We start from the raw sequence: 24,524 nt of genomic DNA, 5'->3' as shown, positions 1-24,524 counted from the left end.
CCCAGCTGTCGCTACTACATAGCCTTTTAATTTAAGAGAAGAGCTAGCTCCCAGTCCAGAGTGAAATTCCAGGAATCAGAGTCCTGTGGTCTTAGATGCATGTTACTAGAGTTCAATCTGCTTTGGTAGTCATGGTATCCTCTTCAATTAAGCTGAGATACACCAGCAGAAGACCAGTGAATGCATTACAAATATGTATTTACAAACAGATTTTAGCTCTGCCTGGTCAATACCCTCTCACCCTTTGGAACAATTTAAGAATCTGATTCTCATTGCACATTTGCTACACTAAAGGGCAATCATTTGAAAAGTCTCACACAACACAACTTCAGTGGCAAATATTGGAGGTGGCTTTGATTAACACCACATGCTGACAGAGGAGAACTGTCTGGGAGTAGGGGATAAGAGTTGCGTGTTGAGGTCCCCAAGCCACCCCAACAACTCACACATCACACAAAATTTTTGTTTAAGGTTTTTGGCATAATTTTTGCCACAACTTTATTTAAATACATAACTGTGAGTGGTTGCTTAGGCATTGGTTCCGACTATCTGTCCCCCTGCCCAGGAACAGAACTGACTTCCAGATTACAGCGGAAGCCAGTCAGGGAAAACAATATTGGGGAGAAATGAAGATGGGCACCAGACTCACCTCTCCCCGCATGCTCCCAGAGGCCTTGCGCGGCCCAAGCCCGATGCCAGGGACTAGGGCGAAAGCATGGCAATCCCCCAGATCCCTTTAACAGAATTCCCTTGCAGCACCAGTATTGGAGGGGTAGGCACTTACCCCTCCACCAACCAATTTTCTAACCAATGCCTAACCGCAAACCTTACAAGTTGTGACGATTTGCTACGCAGTAGGCAAAAACCAAATGGCTCCAGCCAATCAGCCAAATGGACAAAATTCCTACCAGGCCCCTGCCCCCAAAGCAGGCGACCCCATGACAGGCATAGCAAGGTCAAGCGCAAAATCCCCATTTCAGGGAGGGTGGGCGGGTGACGCAAAAGAGGACGCCCAAAGCTGTGTGCCCAGTATTTAAAACCTTTGAGCCCAACCCATAAATTGGCAACATCAAAATCTCCCCAGAAACACAAGTACCCAATCACAGCCTGTGGCCATCCAACAGATCAGCCCAGCAACAGTGGGGTGGCCTGCTAGACTCCACCGCTACACATGCTCTCTGTTAGTGAGAACACACTATGCAGGCTTTGATAGTGGTAAACTGAAATGATGAAAAGAAAATGAATGGGTACAGTATGATGGTGGAGCGACAGCAAACTGTTTTTAATAAACTATTTCTCCATATTTTAGAATAGGGGTTCCCAACCTTCTGGGGCCTGTGTGCACAACTGAACATTTAAGAAACCACTACGGGCACAACAAAATACCCATTTCATACAAAGAGAAAAGCAGAGATGCTCCGTAACGTCACCCCAGGAAAAACAGGCAAAAGATGTTCGTACAGAAACACTTTCATGCCTCAAAACAAATAAAACATAGTAAAAGAATAGAGAAGCTTCCCTGCCCCCTATCAAAGAACCTCTTTTTTAAAAAATGGTTCCAAGGATGCCACTGCAGCAGTAATACACTTTAGCAGCAATCTTATGGAAACCTTTGTGGGAGTAAAATTTGCATTGAAGTCAATTGGTGGGATTCACCTAACGAGCCTGGCCAGCAGAAGGACTTCTGCTTGCGCAGTGGGGTTTCCCCCCTCTTTCTCCCCCACCTCCTGAAATCGGCTGTGAGGTGGGTCAGGAGAACCCCCAGAATGGGGTGGGGGAGAGAGGAGGGGGGTTGTTCTGCTTGGCAAGGTGAAATGCTTACACAGGTGGCAGATTTGTCATAGCGAAACACTGAATTCCGTCTAGTGGCTTTTACTTTTGTGTAATCATGTTTAGATAATTTCAATTAAAGTTGCAATTCGAAGCATATTCTCAGGAGTTATCCCAGTGCTCAGGACTGTACTGCCATTTATTGATAAAAGTCACTGCTCTACAGCTTGCAGAGCTGAACGTAAAGCCTTATGGTACTCCACAACACCCACTTCCTTTAAATACACTTAAATACACTTAAATAAATTACTTGAAACCCTTCTTGCACATGAATTGGGGGGAGGGAAGGCTATATTGCACAAGCATCACATAACTGATTCAAGCATGACATGCAGTTTGTCCAAGGAAGCTTATTCGATACAGAGAAAAGAAATAATATACAGCTCCACTGCTAACATTTGTTAGCAAGAGAAATTGGAGCACCAGTTCAGAGTCACTGACATTTCTTTATGAAATCAACAAACTCAGGAAGCATAGCATTTCAAGGAGCAAAGCATCTCAGAAGAGGTATTTGCTTCAACCAGATGAAAATATGAATGACAAGTGAGCTGTCTATAACACGGACTTCAGTATTTGCTCTCAGTTGCAACACTAGAACAATTAATTGCACAGGCCCCTGTAACATTTAATGGGGAATGCCCAGTTTCCATACAAAGCTATGATTGCCCCTCCCCATTGTCATTTTCCGCTCATGGACAGTTTGCAGGTGACAGCTAAAAGGGACATCAGCTCAGCTTTTTCTTTAAAAGTACAAAAGTGCTTTTTATAAAGCAAATGGCTTTGAAAGCAAATTAGGAATATGCAATTGTAAAAAAATAAATACCAGTACATTTTGTTCTAAATAGTCTATGGCAGACAACATACTCTGCATGAAGAAAAGCCCGCCCAGGATTCATCTCAGACATCTTCAGTATAAGGATCTCATGTAGCTCCTGGAAAAGCCTTTTTCTGAGTCTTGGAGAGCTGCTGCCAATCACAACTCACAGCACTGAACTCGATGAATCAGTGGTATCTGATGGTGTTGTTGGTCCACATAATAATCCACAATGAGTTCAGTAGATAAGCTGGGTGGGTTTACTCACCTCTGTCCTTCAGGCTTCTCAGCACTTTTCTGTGGCGATCACGCAGGGTCCCCGGACGTTTCACTGTCTATTGATCCCTGTGCCACCACTTTATTTCTCGCTGCCACCACCCAGGCCCTTCCTGAGACAATACTGAGTCCAGTCAGGGTTAAATTGAAACATAAACTTCTGTTTATTTATTGCAGTTTAACAAGCGTATGGTTTCATAAGCGGTATCTGTCAATTACATTTATGGGGTGCTTATCCAGACCTATAACTTCCGCTACCTGCTCTCACTCACTAAACCACCTCTCAGACATTTACTTGTCTTCCTAGCCCCTAACTGTTCCTGACTCAGCTTATTTCGCTACACTAACTCAACCTACCCACAAACTCTAGCCCACTTCACTCCCACTCCAACTAACCACCCAACTCCTAGCCTTCCAGGAATTCCACTTTCCTTGCTAGTTGGGCTAGGGACTAGGAACAAGGGTTTTGCACCTGGCAGTGGGCCAAAGAGACAGCGTGAGGATTCTGCTGGGGTTCTGCCCATCCCACTGCCCAAATTTCTCCCTCCTTGAGCTTACTTATGGATATGATCATGAAGGTGGAAGTGGGAAACTCCCAGAATGTGGTCCTGAGGAATTTCAACGTTCACATTCATGATCCCCCATCCTTCCTGCACTTTAGGGGATGGATTTTTTAAAAATGGCATTAAGGGCAATGCTGTTTAGAAAGGGAAGATGAGTCCTAGACAAGAGAGATAGACCCTAGAGAAGGAAATGGCTAGAATACACAATATGGACCATAACTAGCCAGAACAGCTGAATGATGGGCCATCTGCAAGTGGGGAAGCTGCACTGCTATTAAAAAGAAATTGGATTTTTTTAATGAGCTGTGAAAAAAAACTAAAGCTGAACAGGGAAAATAGGAGAGGAAGAACAGGGAAAATAGGAGAGGAAGAAATTTAGTTCACAACACTCGGCTGTTCTCCCATAAAATGTAAGTGAACAAAGCATAACTATTCCACAATAAATGCTCAGTGTGGAAGCAGCCTAACTAAGTACAGGAAATGGAAAATTTTGCATAGTCTCTTTCTCGCTGCCTCCACATTGCTCTCCTCTTCTGCCATTTCCAGTGTTGAATTTCAGATTCAAAACTCTTCAGGACCAGCACTCTTTAAAACACAACGGACACTAATAGCACTATATAAAAAATAAAAATGAATAGCCCTGTCCATTAAACTATGCGCAGAAATATATCTTTTAAAATTACATATTACCTGAACTATATGTTAAGTCATGCAATGACTGGCAGCTGCAATCCTATACACAGTGGGAGTAACTCCCACTGAGCTCAGGAGCAGACAAATTAACAATGTAGGATTCCACTGTACATGCCATTCGGCTGGCAGACAATGTCTCTTAACTGTGAAAGTTGGTGACATTACAGTGTTACCGCTGCGGGAACAGCTGTGAGGAATCTACAGGGCCACTGAATGAAGCACAAGAAACTTGACAGGCCTAATGACAGCTGAATGACACATCTTTCCAACTTGCACCCTCCTGCATATATTCATAAAAGGTGCATCTTCTAGGAGATGATCATTTCTTATGCTCCGGCTTCAAAATATAGGAGAACAATTCTCAAACTATCCACCTCAGCTTTTGTGATGCAAGGCACTTTCAGAGATTTCAAATTAACACATCTTAGGGGGGAAACTTCTCAAACCCTTCCAGTGCTAGGTATTATGACAGAGTTTCTGAAGCTGAAGAAAAATGGGGTGACATCTAAGGTTAGGATTTGAAATGCAGATTCAATCACATCCCACAGATTGATTCTTGCTGAATTTAAAGAAGAATCGCGGGCAGGGGTAGTGCTTTCGCTGCTTTGTAATAATTACTCCCGAGTTCCCATTTCCTCAACATTTCCTCTTGTTTCTAGTGCTGAGATGACAAAATGTGCTATGCAGTTAATCAGCCCAAATGACTAACTCTGGCACATGAGCTACCCAAGGCAACAAAAAACATATTTTTTAGTTCAGCCACATAAAAGAATTGCTCCTCCTTTAGTGGGAATCATCACCCCTGCTCCATTCAATTCACCACTCTCTGCCTTCTCAACTTTCCTTCCTGGCTTTGATCCCTGCTCCCCATCTCAAACCCTGCCCAGATAACCAGCTTTCTTCTATTATTAAGGTTTACTTTGGATCTTTACTGAGCAAGATACATGTGGAGTCCCCAGGGCTCAACGCTGCCTTTACCTCAAAGGCAAATCAACAGAGATGATCATGGGTGTTCATCTTGCTTGCCCTTCTTCTCTCCTCTGTACTGTTGAGCTTAGCTACAGGCTATACTAACGGAGAAGGAAAAGATCACTCAAGTTGTTGAGCTGAAGGGACACACTTTCCCCAGCCCGGCTATTAAATGCCTTTTAACTATTCAATAAACCACATACAGCCCCAGTAACCAGATTCTGGGCTAAACAGAAAGCAATAACTGAATTACACAGGGATTGTGCTTGTCTGCACTCTCCCCCCATCCCTCCCCAGTTAAAATCTGTCATCTCTCCAGTGCTAGGAAAGAAAGAGACAGACACGCATTCAGACTAGCCGTATTGCCACCCTGAGTTAAACACAGCTCCCTGCTATGGTACCTGTAGATGGCTATCAGCATTCATGTGTGCTTTTGCCATTTCAGGGATCACCTGGAGTAGTTGCAACTCAACCCAGGAAAAATATACCACTCTTTTTAGCTCATTTAATTTACTTATATGTTTAGATGTTGTTACAAATGTATATTCGTGTGCATGTGCATGCAAGTGTAATAGAGAAGTTACTTTGCTTTTATTTATTTTTTCAAATTTTCAAAAAGAAAACATTTTTTTAAACACACACACACACACACATTTACACTTATTTTCACAAAGCCATTTTCATATCAATAACTTTATGGGGTTCTCTTAACCCCAGGACTTCCTCCCACTCCTCCCCTTTCCAGAATTCTTCCCCTTTTAACTGCCTCTAATTACTTTATCTAACTTTGCAATATGAACTTCTTGCTGGGTTTTAAGGTGGAACGGGGAACAACAATTCCTTTTCCCAATGGCAGGCAGCGCCACCATTGGCCAGCATTCAGTCAAATGGATGGAAAGTGTTGTGTAGCAGTAAGCCAGTGATGGCCAAACTTGGCCCTCCAGCTGTTTTGGGACTACAATTCCCATCATTCCTGACCACTGGTCCTGTTAGCTAGGGATGATGGGAGTTGTAGTCCAAAAACAGCTGGAGGGCCAAGTTTGGCCATCACTGCAGCACGCAAAGGCAGATTTTTTCTCCCTCCCGATCTACTGGTGCATTTCCAGGTCACTTTTTCTCCTATTCCCATAGCCTTTCAGAACCCTTATGTATGAAAAGCCCTTTTGTACTTCTGATGCAAGTGAAAATCAGACTTTTCAGTTTTCATTTCAATTGGCCATGGGAGGCAGTGGTGGGGGGAATCAATCTGTTATTTCTGCATGACTTGACCACCCCTTTCCTGGTAGGCCTGTTTATTTCTTGGAGCACATTTCTCTTATTCTTTATCTACTCAGCAGCAGGTTTCACTGAGTTCCATGAGCCTTATTCCCAGGTAAGCGTGTACAGGAATACAACCTAAATCAGGCATAGGCAAACTTTGCCCTCCAGGTGCTTTGGGACTACTATCATCCCTGGCTAACAGAACCAGTGGTCAGGGATGATGGGAGTTGTAGTCCCAAAACATATGGAGGACCGAGTTTGCCTATGCTGACCTAAATGCTAGAGATTTCTTGCTGCAAGCAGATACATTTTACTTTGCCAATGTATTGTTTGGAGGAGTTGTTTGGTTAGGTATTAATAATATTTATGTCTCAATTTCCATTCATCTGTAGATACATAGTTCCCAAGAGTGTTCTCATCCAGGGACTGACCAGCCCCCACTTACTTTTAGCAAGTTTGCTGCATCATCAGACTACACCAGAGATTCCTAGAGACATTGATTTTGAATCCCTGGGGTCAATGGGACTGTGCCAGAGGGTAAATAAAAACCTTGTCAAAAGAGGACAAAAATGGGCCTAGAAGTTTGCAAGGTACAATAATCAGGAACTATGAGCCTCAGAAATTAAGTACATGGGCATATACAGAGTGCACCTCCCTTGCCAATGAAGAACCTATGTATTTGTTATAGCATCATTATTATTTTCACTTCTTTTTATTTCTTTTTTATGCTTTGTGTTGCCTAGTAATGGTGATTGATGATTAATAAATATTAATTATATACTGATATTTCTTGACATTTTTCATATATATTCCTAATTATTTGGGTTGGGGTCAGTGACGTATTTATAAGCTCATGGGAGGGTGGCAATGAACTCAGACATTTGGGAAGCCCAGGTTTATATCCTGGGACAGCAAACATTATTCTGCTCCAGATTTGATTTTAAGCTGTATTTTAATTGTTTATGACTTTAATGTATCGTATATTTTGATGTTAGCCGCCCTGAGACCGGTCCTGGCCGGGGAGGGCAGGTTATAATTAATTGTTGTTATTATTATTATTATTATTATTATTATTATTATTATTATTATCTTCATCTTGATACACTGAATTCTGCAGGATTTAATTCTAGGTATACATGGTTAGAATTAAAAAGCTGGATAGCACCATTTAAATAGAATAAACACAGGTGGTTTTTAAAGCGTTCTAATAAAAGACCTCTTTGTTTTTTATTTCATTCCAAAGCCTTCTCAAATAATTAACCTTTAAATAGGGAAATCAAATGGAAGCTTTTAAATCCTGTTCAGAAGACTATGACTGCAAATCAACAATCAGGATGAGATTATACAGATAATTTTATTCATTCATTCATCAAAGTTATTTATTAGTTGCTTTTGTGGGTCAAGCCTTACAAACTGATGCCTTCCCTTCTAAAACCAGTGGTGTACAATGAGGCTGAAACTAGCTGCTCCTATCTCTCTCTGGTAGTTGCTAGTAAACTAAAAGTTGTGGTGTAGCAGAATTGATGGTGAGTTTCGTCATCCTCATTGGCTGCCGCTTGAAGGAGCCAAGACGCTCCCAATGTGACAACACATCAGTTGTTTTAGTACTTGACGCATAAATGCCACTTAGTTCAGTGTCCAAACTGTCCCAATATCATCTAGCTTCAGCCAAAGTGATAACGATTATTTAGTTAGTTCATTGTTCAGCCTTCGTTTTCTGTGGATACAAATGAAAACTTGAAGCGCCCCCGCGGTGCAAATAATGGAAAATTTGACCAATAACATTCCAGATACAGCCGTGAAATGATTTCTGTCCTAACTGTCTTGTCAATTAAAGTAGCACAGGAAGATGACAAATTGCTTACAGGTTGTGCTCTCTTGCTGTCCTGCACAACAGTTACCAAGAAATTGACCCATCATTTATAATTAAAGTGGCATGCAGTATGCAGCAGTAATAGGCACATTTTTCAAATGGGACTGTAGAGCGACGCAATTAGAATAATGCAAAAAGAATTCCAATAAAATTGGTTTAATTGGGGCATGTAACACAACACTATTTTTCTCCATAATAAATAACAGCATCAGTGGGGCAGCTCTACAATCAGGATGGATTAAAGTCTGACCAGCATTGCCAATTAAGCACCTCCTACCACACAGCATCATCTAAGAACCAAGAAAATTCAAGAGCCTCTTTTCCCAGAAACAAATTACACCCCACAGATGTATTTACAATGAACAGATTACCCGCTACATCTGTTTCAGTGATTTAAGACACAAGCATAAATGCTGCCTGGCTAATACCTCTTTTTATGCAAACGCGCTTCCAGGAATTTTACCAGGAACAATTATGATACCACATCAAAGTTCAACATAGAGCTCACAATGAAAATAGCAGCTAAGATATTCCATTAGGTAAAAGGTAAAGGACCCCTGGATGGTTAAGTCCAGTCAAAGGTGACTATGGGGTTGTGGCACTCATCTCGCTTCAGGCCAAGGGAGCTGGTTTGTCCACAGACAGCTTTCTAGGTCATGTGGCCAGCATGACTAAACCGCTTCTGGTGCAACGGAACACTGTGACGGAAACCAGAGCGCACGGAAATGCAGTTTACCTTCCTGCCACAGAGGTACCTATTTATTTACTTGTACTAGCATGCTTTCAAACTGCTAGGTTGGCAGGAGCTGGTACAGAGCAGCGGGAAATGTTTCAGATATGGAGCACACCACCACATTAAACTGAATATTTGCCACAGGCCTATATGAATGGAGTGGTAACTGCAGCAAATGACAATGTACACAGTGCCATGGCATAGCTGTCAAGCGTCCCTTATTTGAAGGGACAGTCCCTTATTCCAGCACCATGTCCCGCTGCTGTCCCTTATTGATGGATGTCCCTTAAATGATGTCCCTTAAATTTCAATGGATGTAGCTCCTCTCCCTGCTGGCCAGGAAGGAGGGAGGCTCCAACTGTGTTGCTTGGCTGTGTTGCTCACCCAATAAGAAGTCTAAGAACGACTGGGGGGTAGAGCTTGCATGCCTTGTGTGATCAAATCAGCTGCGTTGCCTGGGGACTCGCCTTTGCTCAGTGCTTCCCAGCGGAGAGGTGACGGTGGTTTTCCTTGAGGCTTCGTTTGGCTGCTGACTGGGCTTTCTGCCTTTGGCTCAGAGGGGCTCAGAAGTTGAACATACCTGTGCTGAGTGCTCGGATCGGAATCGGATGGATACGTCATCGACGGCCCACTCACCCTTGCCGGTGAAAAGGTCTGTCTGGAGTGGGGGCACATGGTGGGGGAAAAGGAAAGGAGATCTCATGGGAGGGGGGGCTTTTGAATTTGTTTTGGAGGCTCCTTCGACTGACTTATGGGGGGAAAGAAAGGAGCTGGTTGACTAAAATGGTGGGTGACTGGCGATCTCGTGGCGAGGGGGGGAGGCTGTGTGTGTGGCGAGGGGGGGAGGCTAGTTAATGCAACCTGAGGGGTTTTTTGAATGCTGGACACCATTTTGTTGCACGTGCTGCTGCAAACTCTGCAGTGCAAAGCCAGGCCAGGGGCTGCATAGTTGAGGCTGCATAGGCCTTGTGGTGCATGTGATTCAGATTCTATTCAGTTGAACCTCTGGTTACAAAGTTGGTTGGACAGTGTTCTCGAAGCTACCCGCATGAGTTTGACCAGACTGCAGGAGGACAGGAAGACTGGAGTGCCTGGAACAGGTGAGGCTGCAGGTCCCTTATTTTGGCTGCTGATCCCTTATTTTCAAGGCTGCTGGTCCCTTATTTTCAAATCTGTAAGTTGACAGCTATGTGCCATGGTGACACCTTTTCACTTCCAAAGGCTACTAGTATAAGGTGGTGTCAGGAGGCAGGCAAGTGGCCCCAACACAAAATTACCTTCCTCCCCACCAGTCTTCCCACTGTTGCACCTCTCTGGCTCTTTCCATATACCCCAAAGGTTTTTATTATAAATAGACATATAATAGATGGCACCTTTCTCTACAGGTGCCTGATAGGGAGAAAAGTGGGGCAGGGAAGAGAACTTCAGAACTGGAAATCAAATGACAAGCTCCACTGACACTCAGCTCTTCCCCATTGTTTCCTTTAGAGGGGGGTGGGATCTGTAGCATTTCCCCTTCCCATATTTGGCTTTCCTTCTCCTCTCAGTTTTCTCAGGGAAAAGCTTTTCTGCACAGATAGAAAGCTTTTCAGCATGGTCTTGCAGCAACCGAGGATGTGGACGGCACTGTGGTCGAAACCGCTGAGCCTCTTGGGCTTGCCGATCGGAAGGTTGGCGGTTCGAACCCACGCAACGGGAGGGGTGGAGTGCTTGAGGCATGCAGGAAAACAGGGGGGAGGAGGGGGCATTTTTTGATAGGGTGGCTGGGGCAACCCAGCCAGATGGGCGGGGTATAAATAATAAAATAAATTATTATTATTATTATTTTTATTATTATTATTATTATTTGGTTTTAAACTGCATTGTGGGTTGTTGGGTTTTTTAAATGAAGAAATGATCTGTTGGATGTGGAGGTGTTGATATTATTATTATTATAGATTTTTGTGAGCTGTTTTAAGAAATTTTGGGTGAGAAAATATGTGTGTTATGCAAATGTGTGTTATGCAGTGGGAATTTCGGCCCTGAGAATCTGTTGGGATATAACGGGATTTGTAGTGTAAGAGGGCCTCCAAGCATGTTCTCAGGGCTCCATGCATGATCAGTAGTAGCGTAGGGTGGGAAGGGGGAAATGGGCAAATCCTATTCAGAGAATATACGCGTCTGCCAACACCTGGCAATTATAACTGAATCAGAAAGGGGGAAAATAAAATAAAGCTTCAATCCTAAACACGATTACTTAAAAGTTAGCTCTTAAATAATAAAAAATCCATAGGACTTATTTCAGAGAAAATACATTTAGGATGGGAGTCTTAATGTGAAATATACTGTTATTTCTTTTTTCTGAAATCCAGTGTCTGGGATAAAATTCTCTCTCACACACACCCTGAAATACACTCTTCTGTCTTTCTTTGCCCCCACCCCCATAAATAAATTTATTTTATGGTGCTGCAGGCCTTTATGTCTACAGGAGGGAGGATCACAGCAGCTCAGGGGATGAGTGCTGCCTTGCTGTGCAAGGACTGCCATATCAATATATTGCTATTGTTGCCTTTTTGAATGGGTCGCAGCCACTACTGCTCTGTTCAGTTACTAAGTCCCTGAGAAATAGTGGCAGGAACTTTGTGCTTCAGCTGCAGGGGAGGAAGATAAGTGAAGGCAGCTAGTTCACTGGAGTTGCTTCCTTGGAACCAGGGACTTTCTCGCTTTATAGGGTGCAAGCAGCAGTGGTCCCAGACATTTGGAGGGTGGGGGCTAAGCAAAGAGGGAAGGGTAACCAAAGCAAGAAATAAACAAGAACATTTATTCTGTAGTTCAGCAATTACAAGGCTGTAATTAACAAGGCCATAAACCTGAGGTGTTTTATGCGACTAGGGATTGAGAATAATTAAACCAATCCTCCCTCGTCCTCATTTGCCAACCAGAAAAGTCAGTCTCTCCATCATTGTCTCGTAAGGATATTTAACTTAAAAAGAATCTGGAATCAGTGAACAGCAACAGTACCTCTTGCTAATAGCAGCAGCTTTTAAACTAGTAATAACAAGAAAAGCATCATTACTACCAGGGACTTACACAGATAAAAGAATCCACCTAAATACTCAAACCAACTTGATTCCTATTAAAGTAGGTAAAGCAACATCATGTTAGTATATCAGTTTGAGCTTTTTTCACCCTGTTTATTCCTCTTCTCCCCCCTCACCTCCCCCAAAACCCACCAGCTGTTGTTTTCATTCCCGTCACTGGTTGTCTTTGCTATAGCTGATTATTTTAGCATGCTTTGGAGTCTTCAAATATCTTAAGGGCTGTCACATGGAAGATGGTACAAGCTTGTTTTCTCCTGAAGAAGAAGAGTTTGGATTTGATATCCCGCTTTATCACTTTATCACCCGAAGGAGTCTCAAAGCTGCTAACATTCTCCTTTCCCTTCCTCCCCCACAACAAACACTCTGTGAGGTGAGTGAGGCTGAGAGACTTCAAAGAAGTGTGACTAGCCCAAGGTCACCCAGCAGCTGCATGTGGAGGAGCGGAGACGCGAACCCGGTTCCCCAGGTTACGAGTCTACCGCTCTTAACCACTACACCACACTGGCTGTAGGCCTTGAACCAATGGATTCTAATTATGAAAAAGGAGATTCCGACTAAACATCAGGAAGACCTTTCTAATGGTGAGAGCTGTTGAACATTGGAATGGTCTCTCTTGGGAGATTGTGGACTCTCATTCGTTGGCTGAGAGAAGAGACGACAAAATCGCTCATGGTTAGCGGCAAGCGATGCTCTGAGGGAGCACTATTTATTTGCCTAGTGATGTTGGAGCAGAATAAAGAAAAGAGCTGGTATTTCTGGAAAAGTGATCGGTATATTCTGTGCATGTTATACATCAGGGATGGTGAACATGTAGACTTTCAGATGCTGTTGAACTCTGACTCCCATCATCCCTGACTATAGACCATGCTGGCTGGGGTTGATGGGAGCTGGAGTCCAACAACAGTTGGACAGCCAAAGTTTCCTCATTCCTCTTACTCTGGGATTGTATGTAAAAAGAACTCTTGACAACTGCTTATATGAGAGAATTGCTGCCATCTCACCCAATATATTATTTTGCTTGCTGAAATTACTGCTCTCTTTTTAATGAAAGATAAACATTTTGATTAATTGTTCTTCAGTACATACTGCGTAGTAGATTATAATGAATTTGTAACTGTCTGTGCCTTGTTATGTTGATAATTACGATGACAGAAATACAGTTGAAATACACGCGAGCCCCTTTGATCTCAATTTGCAATTCTAAATGGATGTGTTGAACTAGAATGCTCATGGAATAATGAAATGTTTCTCTGGCAACTTTTCAGAGACTATCCAGATAAGGCTACAGCTTTCCACTCAGTTGAATTCTAGTTAAAATGTCTGAGAGAATATGGGACATAGCACTTGCCACTAATCTAAGAGCAAAGCACTCAGCCAGATTTGAAAAAAATAATTTTCTCTCATATACACACACACACACACACACACACACACACACATACTTTCAAGTAGAGTGGCATAAGATTATGCTGATGCCATCTGGGCAGAGAGGCAACTTCTATAAATGAATACCACTTCCATATATGGAAGTGGTATTCATTTATAGAAGTTGCCTCTCTGCCCAGATGGCATCAGTATAATCTTATGCCACTCTACTTGAAAGTAAGTCCCACTGTATTCAAGGAAGCTTACTCCTCAGTATTTGTACATTGGGTTGCAGTCTTAAAATATTTATAAACAGTAATACAATTCAATTACACTATAAGCCAGAGATCAGTTAGTGCGTGGCAAGTCTTCTGCTCTCTCTCTCTCTCTCTCTCTCTCTCTCTCTCTCTCTGTGTGTGTGTGTGTTTTACATATAAATGAAGAACAAAGAAACAGTGGGGTCACTCAGAGGAGAAGATGGTGAAATGCAAACAGGGGACACAGAAAGGGCTGAACTCCTCAATGCCTTCTTTGCCTCAGTCTTCTCCGATAAAGAAAACAATGCCCGACCTGAAGAATTTGGAGCAAATGATTCAGCAAAGGAAACACAGCCCAGAATAACTAAGGAGATAGTACAAGAATACTTGGCTAGTTTAGATGTATTCAAGTCTCTAGGGCCAGATGAACTGCATCCAAGAGTATTAAAAGAACTGGCAGATGTGATCTCAGAACCACTGGCAGTCATCTTTGAGAATTCCTGGAGAACAGGCGAAGTCCCGGCAGACTGGAGGAGGGCAAATGTTGTCCCTATTTTCAAAAAGGGGAAAAGAGAGGACCCAAATAATTACCACCCAGTCAGTCTGACATCAATACCAGGGAAGATTCTGGAGCAGATCATTAAGCAAACAGTCTGTGAGCACCTAGAAAGGAATGCTGTGATCACCAATAGTCAGCATGGATTTCTGAAAAATAAGTCATGTCAGACTAACCTGATCTCGTTTTTTGACAGAATTACAAGCCTGGTAGATGAAGGGAATGCAGTGGATGTAGCCTACCTTGATTTCAGCAAGGCATTTGACAAGGTGCCCCATGATATTCTTGTAAAGAAGCTGGTAAAATGCGGTCTTGACTATGCTACCACTCAGTGCATTTGTAACTGGCTGACTGACCGAACCCAAAGGGTGCTCATCAATAGTTCCTCTTCATCCTGGAGAAGAGTGACTAGTGGGGTGCCACAGGGTTCTGTCTTGGGCCCGGTCTTATTCAACATCTTTATCAACGACTTGGATGATGGACTCAAGGGCATCCTGATCAAATTTGCAGATGACACCAAACTGGGAGGGGTGGCTAACACCCCAGAGGACAGGATCACACTTCAAAATGACCTTGACAGATTAGAGAACTGGGCCAAAACAAACAAGGTGAATTTTAACAGGGAGAAATGTAAAGTATTGCACTTGGGCAAAAAAAATGAGAGGCACAAATACAAGATGGGTGACACCTGGCTTGAGAGCAGTACATGTGAAAAGGATCTAGGAGTCTTGGTTGACCACAAACTTGACATGAGCCAACAGTGTGACGCGGCAGCTAGAAAAGCCAATGCAATTCTGGGCTGCATCAATAGGAGTATAGCATCTAGATCAAGGGAAGTAATAGTGCCACTGTATTCTGCTCTGGTCAGACCTCACCTGGAGTACTGTGTCCAGTTCTGGGCACCACAGTTGAAGAAGGACACTGACAAACTGGAACGTGTCCAGAGGAGGGCAACCAAAATGGTCAAAGGCCTGGAAACGATGCCTTATGAGGAACGGCTAAGGGAGCTGGGCATGTTTAGCCTGGAGAAGAGGAGGTTAAGGGGTGATATGATAGCCATGTTCAAATATATAAAAGGATGTCACATAGAGGAGGGAGAAAGGTTGTTTTCTGCTGCTCCAGAGAAGCGGACACGGAGCAATGGATCCAAACTACAAGAAAGAAGATTCCACCTAAACATTAGGAAGAACTTCCTGACAGTAAGAGCTGTTCGACAGTGGAATTTGCTGCCAAGGAGTGTGGTGGAGTCTCCTTCTTTGGAGGTCTTTAAGCAGAGGCTTGACAACCATATGTCAGGAGTGCTCTGATGGTGTTTCCTGCTTGGCAGGGGGTTGGACTCGATGGCCCTTGTGGTCTCTTCCAACTCTATGATTCTATGATTCTATGATTCTATAGATGGCCTCAGTCCTGTATACCTGAAGGAGCGTCTCCATCCCCATTGTTCAGCCCGGACACTGAAGTCCAGCTGCAAGATCCTTCTGGCAGTTCCCTCACTGCAAGAAGTGAGGCTACAGGGAACCAGGCAGAGGGCCTTCTCGGTAGTGGTGCCCGCCCTGTGGAATGCCCTCCCATCGGATGTCAAGAAAATAAGCAACTATCTGACTTTTAGAAGACCTCTGAAGGCAAGTTTGATGTTTGATCGTGTTTTTAATGTTCTGTTGGGAGCCTCCCAGAGTGGCTGGGGAGGCCTGGACAGATGGGCGGGATATAATAAATAAATAAATAAATAAATAAATAATTATTATATGTTATGGCAGAAGATAATAAATAAGTTTTCTGAGTGAGAATAGTGATGTATGTAGGGTTGTGTGCCGCAATACAGAAGAGGAAAAGCACCCAACTAATGGAAACTACACAACAGCAGCTTACAATACAGACAGTGGTACGCAGGGCTATAAACAGTGAGTACTCTTTCAACACACACACACACACACACACACAGAGAGAGAGAGAGAGAGAGAGAGAGAGAGAGAGAGATTGCTCACATTGCACTCAACATTGCACTAGCCATTGCTCACATTGCACTCAACAGGCAATAGATGGCTGTGACAACAGCACTTCCTACAGGATGAATTGCATCTTCCAAGAAATGCACGCTGCAGCTCTGAGGGCTGCTGAAAATTAGCCATCTATGTTCCTGAAGTGCATGCTGTAGGAACTTCAAATGTCTAGATGTGCACAGCATTAAAATATGTGTGTGCTTTTCCTGCACAAAGAAGAAGAAGAAGAAGAGTTTGGATTTGATATCCTGCTTTATCACTACCCGAAGGAGTCTCAAAGCGGCTAACATTCTCCTTTCCCTTCCTCCCCCACAACAAACACTCTGTGAGGTGAGTGGGGCTGAGAGACTTCAGAGAAGTGTGACTAGCACAAGGTCACCCAGCAGCTGCATGTGGAGGAGCGGAGATGCGAACCCGGTTCACCAGATTACGAGTCTACCGCTCTTAACCACTACACCATGCTGGCTTGTCTGAGTACAGCCAGAGGGAGCCCTATTCAGATGTTCCTTTCCCCACGTGATTAACACTGCATGAAAGAGAGAAGGGTTTGTGCTCAGGCTCTCTTCCTGTTCCCCACATTCCTCTCCATTATCTTCCAGGCGTTGGGGCAGGGCCATCTGCAGCACAGAGTTGCTCTACTTGTCTAGGCTGCTTGTTTTAGAACCTTGATTTACCCAAGTTCTGGTAAATTGCTCTTTCTCCACAGACTATTAATGTGGAGAAGAGAGCTGTGGAGCTTACACCACATTTTACCAGGTTCACACTTTGTTAGGGAATATCTGCAATACAAGGCAAACGCTGCTACCCCACCCCCAATTTTTATATTCACACAGAAATCACATTTATTAAAATGAGACAAAGGCAAACAACCAGAGGAACCAGTTCTATGTCAAGATAAAGCACATGGGATTTTGCTTTTAGAGAACGTACATGAAACATATTTTAGCTGGTTAAAAACATCCTTTCCACACCTGTATTTATATATGTTCACAGCTGAGCAGATTTTATTTCCACTCACTCCCACAAAAACGTTCTTAACTGGGCAGATGATAAATGAGAAAATGGTGTATATATGAAGTAGCATATTCTGGAAGAAAAAGCTATAAATGCCAGAAAACAGAATCTGATAAAAGAGAGAGAGAGAGAGAGAGAGAGAGAGAGAGAGAGAGATTTCAATCACACCGTAGCTACTGCTTGTGACACACTATGAACTGCAAATGTTATTAACTTGTTTCAATAGACTGCATAAGCAATTCTGTTAACCTTTGGTGCCGAAGGCCAGGAGGAATGCGGTCTTTAGAAACTGTTCCAAACAAACAAAAACAACCCAATTTTACAAGAGATACCAGGCTTGAATGTAACAGATAGTTGAAACTTTGCATCTTTAAGTAGGGCTGTGTATACATTACCAGCTTGAAATGCAGCTACGTAATTCTTTTTCTCAGATTGGATCGGAGCTGGTTTGTGGAGAAAACTATCAAAACACTGCATTTCATGAGAAACAGCAGGATGGATACAGGATGCATATGGATTGTAGCTTAAGTCATGTGTACGCCACTTCCCAGGTTCACTCCAATAGTGGAGGTACTGTAAAAGGGAATGCGTACCTAATTCAGTCCCTGGAATCTGTGGTTGAGATAATAATAATAATAATAATAATAATAATAATAATAATAATAATTTATTACTTATACCCCACCCATCTGGCTGCGTCTCCCCAGCCACTCTGGGCAGCTTCCAACAGGAGATTTGAAATACATTAAAACATCAGTCATTAAAAAAGTTCCCTAAACAGGGAAGATCACAAACAGCAATATAAAGCTATAGCTGACAAAAAAGTAAGATCCACTTCTAGTCAAGAGTCTATGATGAGGACCCAGCTTTCCAAGCTTGTAGTACCAGATGTTTAGCAATAGTACAGCACACCAGACCAGACTTTCTGCAAACCACTTAAAGCCCACATTATAGGAATTAGGGTTTGTTCCCACCCACCCACCCACCCACACCCCAATTGTTGCTTTATAGTAGCAGAAAGCATGCCTGCATTCAGAAGCTCCCAGTCTTGCACCAGTTTCCCCTGACAACTGCGGGACTTCATGCCATATATCACAACTGTCCCCCAAAGTCTTGGGGCAGCTGCCATGGTATGTGGGTGGCTTTCCACCTTGTGAAAGCGTAGATCATAGAATTGTAGAGTCAGTAGGAACCCTAAGTATCATCTAATCCAACCTGCTGCAATGCAGGAATATGTAGCTGTCCCATACAGGGATTGAACCTGCACCACACTCTAACCAACTTCAGAGACTGGAAAAATATTGCCGTTCAGGTGCTGGTACTGCAGTTCACATTTTCCCTGGCTATTGACCATGCTGGCTAGGAGTGAAGGGAGCTGCATCCCAGCAACATCTGGAAGGCCCCAGGTTCCCCATTCTTGCTCTAGTGCAAAGGTCTCACTGGAAACAGCCCCAAGTCAATTATTCCATTTTTTAAATTCCAAAGAATGAGCAGAGCTCACAGTAAAATTATTTTGCTGTCCAGACATTTCCCCAGAACCCTTCAGAAACATAACATGTGTCAGAAACGAGACAGGATACTAATTGTTAACAGCTACTGGACTCCTCCTGCACATCTGCCTCAAAAAACGACACTTCTCTTTTCTGTTGGCTATTAATACTCATTTACTTGCATGAGGCTCTGACAATCATATCCAGTTATTATTTGATCTGATGGCTCATTGGACCCTAAGGGACCATTCCATTTTGCTCTTTCAAGGATGCAAGAGCTATGTCACATTTCAAGGCTACAGTTTTACTTGCATTCACTTAGCGAGGAACATAAAAGACGAATTCAAAGGAACCAAGAAAATCATTTTGTATAATGAGCAGTTTAGGAGTTTGAAACAATAATCTCCATTATTCCACACAATTAGATACCAGCATCTCTGTTAAACTACTGATAAGCCACCTAGATGCACACACTGCAGATCTTGCCAATTTCCTCTTAACAAAGTTTAGCTGACATGGCTCATATTCTGCATAGTGCAAAAAGGTCAGCGCAGCAGTATGTCTGGTAATGCTGGGCTTCCTTGAGTTATTATTAGTATTATTTTGCTTCTGACTGGAAAAGAATGCAAATGCAAGGCATAAAGATATACAAAGACATACAGGTTGAGTTCATATATCTCTGCTCAGAATTCCCACTATCTTTATGTACATCAAGTCTACATTGGATTTCAGCCTTAATGCAGCAAGTACATTTATGAGCCTGTAGCATGGAAGTGGGGGGAAGGATTTGACTGGTGGGCCAACTCCTGGCTTCCTCCACCACATGGGCCATTTTGACTGCCAGGCAGGACTGCCTATTGGCCTGGTGTCACAATGACATCAGCTGACACCTGCCTTTGTGGGTGTGGCTTGAATCATGCTTGCAGAGAAACATCCTTTCATCACCCATTTCAGCTGAAGCTGGTGAAGAAAGGAATATTTGCCTATTTGCTCTATGTGCGGAGTGGGTGGGCATAGTTTGTGGGGCAAATCTGGACCCATGCAGGGCCAGTGGTTTCCTACCCTGCACAGCTTCACTTCAGGAGAAGCAAATGCAATATTTCTGTTTTTAAAGAGAGATTCACCAAAACTTCTTGATTCATTGCCTCAGCTCAGCCAGTCCATCTCAGTGGCCTTATTGTCTAAAGTGCAATACATTAGAGTCATTAAAACCATTCAGAGATAAATTACTTAATATGTAGTGTTATTTCCCCGCCCCTATAGATGAGTTTGAACATGGCTCCTTGATCTGTTGTCTCTTTGTGTAACATTCTCTACTGTCCTTTTCAAACCTTTGATGGGTTCTAAACCTGTGGAGGCCACTAGGCAGTTGAAATCTTCCCTCCCCCCACATTATTTCCTGATCCCTTTTTAATTTTCTTTCAAGATGAAATCAATATTATTTTGATCTGTTGTTGCGGGGCCCCTAGGAGGCGTTGGGCCTATAGGCCGGTGCTTACTCTGTCTATTTGGTAATCCAACACTGTTCTCAACACATCTTCCACATTAAATGTCCATAATGGCTACACTGCTCTTGAACTTGATTGCTACAAATGCTTTGGTGAACTTTAGCCAAGTCACATTAAGAGGAGATCCAATGATTTCAACGAGACAGCTCTGCATATAACTAATGTCGGATATCACCCATACTTCAATGTTTCTTTCATTCAAAAGAACTTTTATTCTGTTTTTATTTCCCCTCTGAAGGACAGAATAGTCCAACCCCCTGCAATGCAGGAAACTTTTGCCCAATGAGGGACTCAAACCCACAACCCTGAGATTAAGAATCATGTGCTCTACCAATTGAGCTACCTATGCTTCAGCAGAGAAAGTGTGTGTGCACGTGTGTGTGCGTGCAAATGAATGCGGGTGAATGAATACATTTGCACATGACTATGTGTTTTGCCTCCAACTCTAAAGTAGGACTTGTTTCTGATTAGGCATTTGTAGGGTTGCACTGTGAATAACAACATTTGCAAACAGTCTAATTCTGGGGAGGAAAGTGATAGCCATGTTTGACTGAGGAAACAGTCCTCACATGTGAAGAGGACAAGCTCTGCAGATAGGTAGGGGGAAGATGAAAAGAAAATAGAGGAGGCATAGGCTCTGGGTAGGGGGGGGGCCTGGGTGCTCCCTATGAAGGGGCCAAGGACCCACATTTTTTTGCACCAGGGCTGCACACACGACAGGAGCTTCCGTCGGCATGCACGGCTTATGTCAGCACACCCACTGACGTTCACGTGTGACCCACGGTCCTTGGGCTAAGCTGGCAGGCCTGAATGGAGGAGTACAAAAACAGCAACTTAAAAACTGTTTGGCCAGACAAATGAGTTTGTGCACACCATGAGCAGCAATGACTCTATCTATCATGCAACTTCCAACTCCAGAAATGAAACCCCTGCCCCACCAGCTTCACTTCCCGGTTGTAATTAAGACACTCAGTAGCATAAATTTGCAAAACTATGGGCTATATACACACATGCTTCATGCTAATTGATCTCATTACTGGAAATTATGTTCTTATTTCAAACAATAATTTCAAAACCAAGGAATTGCATGTTGTTCCATCCCTAAAAAGAGGCATCACAAAATATTGTACTGTCTACGCTTATGCAAACTGAATATAGCTTATCTGCACAAAAAACCTTCATTATTGTATGAATTCCTTTGTTCACTGTATATTTGGCCCACTGTCCTTTTATTGTTCCTTTCCCTTTGTGATGGGCACCTGATGGTGGAGATCATGTTTATATACTGCCTATTTCGTACACAATGCAACATTACCACTAAATGTATTGGAGAGCTGTTTGGCTTCTAGAAGTTGTTGGACTTACATTGCTGAACAACTGCTCTAGCCTTTGCACCCAAACATTTCCAACTTTTATTTCAGAGTACAGAATCAGGCTGTTAGTGTAATTAAAGAACAGTACACTCTGCACGTCTATACAGGGTATGACTTGCAAAATTGTAAAATTTACCTTGCTGCAGTTAGCAGCTGCCTTATAATTTACTTGATATGGTACCGTGAGACATCAGCTTTGGCAAACAGCTTTGATTGATATTAAGTCATATGCACTTTACAGAAAATGTAAACACCGCATATGACCTGCTGAATGACTTGCAGGCAGATCAATAAGCAATGGAGTTAATTAGCTCCTTGTGCAATATACTTTTTTATTATGCTGACTTATTAATATTTAACAATCCTGCTGCTTCTGCTTGGTTTTGGTTTTGCTTGTGCAGGATTCTACCGGCAGCATACTTGGAAATAAATGCACAAAAATATATGCACAATTTTCCTCCCACTGACTAAAGCACAGAGATTTAAAAGTATTCTTTTGCTGTGTGAAATGGACTCCATTTTCTGCCTGTCCAAAAATATTCACATTGTAGTTCCAGTGGAGAAAAAACACAATCCAGTCAAAACTAAGTGTGTGTTTAACAGCCTCATTGACATCAATGTGACTTCAATTGTTTATTGTGCCCACAGTGTTTCCAGATGTCTCGGTTATGCTCAACCTATCAGTCCCTGTTTATTTTTCCCACTATACCTTTAAGCTGAGGTTTTTCAGAACTTTAATTATTTGTCTTTAATTTAAAGTGATCTAAAATGCCAAAATGATTTAAAATGCCAATTACAGTTCAGCATAACATTATTTTAAACTTTTAGAATTCCTTCTGCATCCCAGTAGTGTAACAATTATTTCAATCCGCTCAGTGGTGCAGTTGGACTGAAGTCCAATGCATCTCCCAGAATGATGGAGGTGATGGGGGCAGTGACAACACACACCTAGGTCAGCCTGGCTGGGCCATGGCCCACTGAAAAGGTCACTGGCTGTTGCAGCATCTTTTCCTTCTTATTTTATAGTCATGGAGTGGCAGGCTGCATATATACAGCAGCAGATGCTCATTTTATGACTTCCATAATAACTGTTGCTGCAAAAAGATGGTGCTTATATCCAAATAAGCGTTGTTAGCATCAGGGGAGAGGAAGCAAACACTTTGGCCAATATCCAAGGTAGCCCAAGCAGCTATTTGCTTATGCAACAGGGCTTCTCTCCCCACCAACCACAAATCTCCTCTAAAGGAAGGAGAAGAGAAACTAGAAGTCCCATTGCAATGGTGGATTTATGTTGCAAAGGTGGGTGGGCATTATTGGAGTCAGTGGTGGTGTAGTGGTTAGAGTGCCAGACTAGGGCCTGGGAAACTGGGGTTCAAGTCCTCACTCAATTCACTGGGTGACCTTGGGCCAGTTGTCATTGTCTCTCAGCCTAACCTACCTCACAGGGCTGTTGTGAAAATAGAAGGGGAAGCCCTTGTCCTACCTGGAGCTCCTTGGGCAAATAGCAGGAAATAAATGCTATAAATAAATAAACATTGCATGCTGCTTATTGATCATTTCTTACCAGTACAGCTGCTGTGAAAATGGCTGCATTTCTTCCAGGCACAGAATACCTGAAACTGAAACATATTGAAAGGTGTGATTTCCAGGGTCCTTATAACAACAAGAGTGGCTCCACTATTAATGTCATCCTCTTAGGCCTGGTGCCGGATTCACACAATTACAGGAACGAGCTGAAAAAGGTCAACAAGGCTGACCATGATATTTAAGAGTTATGGGAAGGAACCGCTTTGGTATGCAGAGTGTGCATTAGTTACTGATGGAGGCTGTTTTCCTGCCTTTGTGGTTTTGCCATTTATTTCATCTAAATGTATTACATTTTGTTGATCGCTGAAAAATTGAGCGCACTTGGGCATTATTTAACATATGCAGTGCTTTGTTGTGTTATACACAGAGCCCACTGTTCTCTTAATTAATCCAATCATAAGGCTTATAATGTTGATATTGCATGTTATGTAATTTGTTTGTTGACCCACTTCATGGTACTGGCATCAAGCTTTAAAGCTCTAAAGTTTACATACACAGAGGCCAGAGTAATTAAGATTTGCTTTCCACCCCCGTATGAAATTGCACAGGAGTTATGATTTACCCGTGAGGCTTGGCCCCTGTCCTCTGCCATTCCCATTAGTTGTATGTCACAAACCACATATTTTTTACTGGTGTGCTCAGAATTTGGAATAGTCCCCAAGAGAGGTCCACTTGGTCCTTTTGCTGGCTTTCTCAGTTGCTGGTGCTTCTGAATGAAATATGCCTGCTTTCATTTCTTACCTTTGATTAGGCTTTCCTTTACTGATCTGCTTTTTGGTTCCATCTCAGTGATGTATCCTGGGATCTTGCTTTCTTTATATCCTTGCATATTTTTATTAGCTTAGAATGTTAGCCACCTTGATTTCTAAACTAGAGAGGTGCTGCTTATATAGCCTGAACCTGGCAGCAAGTCAGTACTGTATGTTAAGTCCAAAGTTCAAAGACCAGGGGTCGATCCATGCAAACAAAATCCAATGTGCCTGGGATGAAGGGTGAAAATGATTAACCATCACACCTTTCTCTCTCTCTCAACCTTCTTCAGATTCCCTCCAGCATAAACATGAACCGCCTTGACATTGCAACTGTACCTCTTTGTACACAGAGAAATAATTGTGTGGCTGAGGTCTGTTAATTCCAAATGGAAAGTCACCACTTTAGGTAGTTGAGATGTGTGCACACAGTATCCATTTGTTAACACAACGCTGCACAAGTCATTGCCGTTAATGGGTCAGAAAGAGGCAGTCTACAATAAATGGGGCTTTCGGCTCTCAACCCAAAACCCA

The 24,524-nt window shown here is 42.9% G+C and overlaps 1 long non-coding RNA gene across 1 annotated transcript in view; it reads right to left on the bottom strand.

Moving 5' to 3' along the window:
* The window catches only part of LOC308473411, a 48,362-nt gene extending 24,256 nt beyond the window's left edge, over window positions 1–24,106 (bottom strand). Inside the window, exons 1-2 of the long non-coding RNA XR_013984077.1 lie at window positions 23,983–24,106; window positions 23,219–23,273 (exon numbers count right to left, since the gene is read on the bottom strand). This is a non-coding gene — a long non-coding RNA (uncharacterized lncRNA). The remainder of the gene's footprint in view (window positions 1–23,218; window positions 23,274–23,982) is intronic.
* Window positions 24,107–24,524: the final 418 nt, after the last annotated feature.

The sequence above is a fragment of the Podarcis pityusensis genome (assembly GCF_964106645.2).
Source record: "Podarcis pityusensis genome assembly, chromosome: 3".
In the NCBI taxonomy this organism is placed as follows: Eukaryota; Metazoa; Chordata; class Lepidosauria; order Squamata; family Lacertidae; genus Podarcis; species Podarcis pityusensis.
The sequence above is the reverse complement of the archived record's forward strand: the minus strand, read 5'-3'. Positions and strand labels throughout refer to the sequence as shown.